Here is a 2,866-nt window from a genome sequence, read left to right as displayed (position 1 = left end):
CGAGTTTTCACTACGTCGTGCCGGACTCGGCCAAGGCGTCGGCGGCGACGTATCGGCGGATTGTGACGAATGTGGGGCAGGGGGCGGCGGTGTATAAGGCGGTTGTGGAAGCGCCGGTGGGGGTGGAGATTGAGGTGAAGCCGGCAAAATTGGAGTTTGCGAAGGTTAATGAGAAGAAGGTGTTTGATGTGGTGGTGAGGGTGGCGGCGGTCAGTGGAAGGCCGCCGTATATTGCATCGGGATCGCTCACTTGGAGTGATGGCGTGCACAGAGTTAGAAGCCCTATTGCGATTCATTATACTTAACGGAGAAGGACGATAACTTTCTGCATCATATATAATGAATGTAAGCAGCAATTTAAATGTGATGAGTGATTATTCTTTTATTGTTATTAAAAAGGCTATTTTTCTAATGCAATTTATTTCTATTTATTTAATATTGTTAAAAATATTTTCACAATAGGAATGCGGATTTTGAACATTTTAAACCCTTCAAATTTTCAATTTTGAATTAATTATTCAAAAGCTTCATTACCCTCTAGGTTATGCAGTTGTAAGCTTTAAAGCACTCCCAAGAGAATTCAAAATATTGTTAAGAGGAACTTAACCCGAGAGTATTGCTATAGAGAGAAGTGGAGGCTGAGAGGCAACTCAAAGGTCTAGAAAAAAAGTGCGCAAAATTCGAGTGATTCCATGATCATATGCCTATTATATATCGAGAAGCAATGATGAAAACTTAGAATCAAGAATCCTCAGCGTCAAATTCAATGCTGCCTCCTCATAACTTCCTTGAATCATAATTAATATCCCATAAGAAATATACAAATTTTATAACCAATATTCTATGCCTATATAAAGGGATATGATATGATGAAAATAGGCTAGGAGTTGACCTCTTGGAACCTTTAGTTAGCATCTTTGGTGCAAGATGCTTGTGGAGAATTGCCATACTTATCCTTTTGAAAAATCTAGAATCTGAGAGTAGAGAAATAGACCTTGTGGAATTAGAGAGCTAGACAGAGGAGATTCAATGAAGCATCATCGTTTTATTTATCACATCTTTTTTAGTTCTCTTAATAATAGAACTCAAGTAATTCTTGCTACAATGTCACAAATTTATATAATAAATCTCACTTTGTTGATCGATGCCTGCTCAGCATGCCTGTCAAATCTTTTTCCATGTCTCACTGGTGCTAATGCATCCAGCATAAACTTTCACATGATTATACCAATTAGTAGTAAACCCTTCTGGAAAGTCCAACTATCAAACAAATAGTAGCAGTCAAAATGGTAAATTGACTGAAGCAAAATAATGTTTTACTTCAATCCACAACTCCACTTTAGTGATGTGAAAACCAAGTACTTATTTTTCCTTGAGCTTCAATTCTATCAGGAAAAATCATTTATATATGTCAGTATCTGTTCAATTCTAACCCTAATTTTAGAAAATTATAGATCCGTAAATTAATATAAGAGAAAGTTAAAAGAGAAGAATCGAAACAGGGAGCTCTTATATAAGGTCATCAAAAAATATATGCAAAAACATATTCGAAGAGATCGAGCAAAAGAAAGGCTATATTCAAGTTCATCACTTAACCTGGGCAGTTTTCTAACGGCTGGTTGCTTCTCTCCACATACAAAGGACTGTAGGATTCTGCAGCAAATGCCCCCTTTATCAAATTCATAGCATTTAAGAAAGTCAGCCTATTTCAAGCAAAGATCAGAATTAGCTCCAAAAAGAAGGCACTTACGTTGCATCGAGGAGGTTGCCATCGCCATGCAAACGCGATCCTCGAAAGAATTGCCATCAACTTATAAATTGACAAGCAACATGATAGACGTAAGAGGAGAGGAAGATGGCAGAGGAAGAGGAAATGAGAGGAATTTGTAGGATTTGGAAGGAAATCACGCAGGACCCGCTGTAGAAGAGAGATGCTTGAGAGGCTTGGTTCTCCATGGGACTGGTGCCTTCCCTTTCCGCTGCCCCATATGTTGTCTTCGTAATGATATCTGGTTCATTTTGGCCATCAATCCTGAGTGAGGGGATGAAGATCTTGTTCTAGTTAGGGTTCCAAAATGGCAAATTTAAAATATTTAATTATCCCTTCGCCCTAGTTTGCATATATTTATTTGAAGAAACCATTTTTGTTCCTGTTCAAACTGTTCGGGATTCAGGCGCTGGGAACAAGCGTAAAGAATTTTAGGACAAATTTATAAAATAAAAATCGTTACTAATTATTTTGATTAATATAAAATTAAAAAATATAAATTTAAAAGTTGATACATATTATGTACAAATTTATACACAGTATGTAGGGGCGGATCCGGCCTTAATTTTCATTGGGGGCAAAAAGTGTAGAGATACTTTTTTGCCTAGAAGTCGACTCGGAGATGCTTGAGAGGCTTGGTTCTCCATGGGACTGGTGCCTTCCCTTTCCGCTGCCCCATATGTTGTCTTCGTAATGATATCTGGTTCATTTTGGCCATCAATCCCGAGTGAGGGTTCAACCTGTATTTGGTTCATCTTTTGATTATGTTGGACAATTGCCTAAAGACCATAGTATTTTAAAAGTTTTAGGAGAGCAATTGCCTACAAACCCATGTAATAAAGATTAAAAAGTAGATGTAATGTGACAAATTACCTACATAATCATATAATTAAAAAAAAATTAATTTTTCAGGGGAGGGGCAATTGCAGCCCCTCCCCCCGGCATAAGATGGATCCGTCCCAGACAGTATGTACACTCACATGTCTGAATGGTTCTTCCCATCCAGACTCTACACGAAATAATTTTTCTTCTATGGGCCACAGAAGCTTATGATATCTGTTAAACACCAAAGGAGGAAGATCTTGTTGAGAGATCTTC

This window comes from Dendrobium catenatum, unplaced genomic scaffold, assembly GCF_001605985.2.
Source record: "Dendrobium catenatum unplaced genomic scaffold, ASM160598v2 fragScaff_scaffold_853, whole genome shotgun sequence".
NCBI classification, from domain to species: Eukaryota; Viridiplantae; Streptophyta; class Magnoliopsida; order Asparagales; family Orchidaceae; genus Dendrobium; species Dendrobium catenatum.
The sequence above is the reverse complement of the archived record's forward strand: the minus strand, read 5'-3'. Positions refer to the sequence as shown.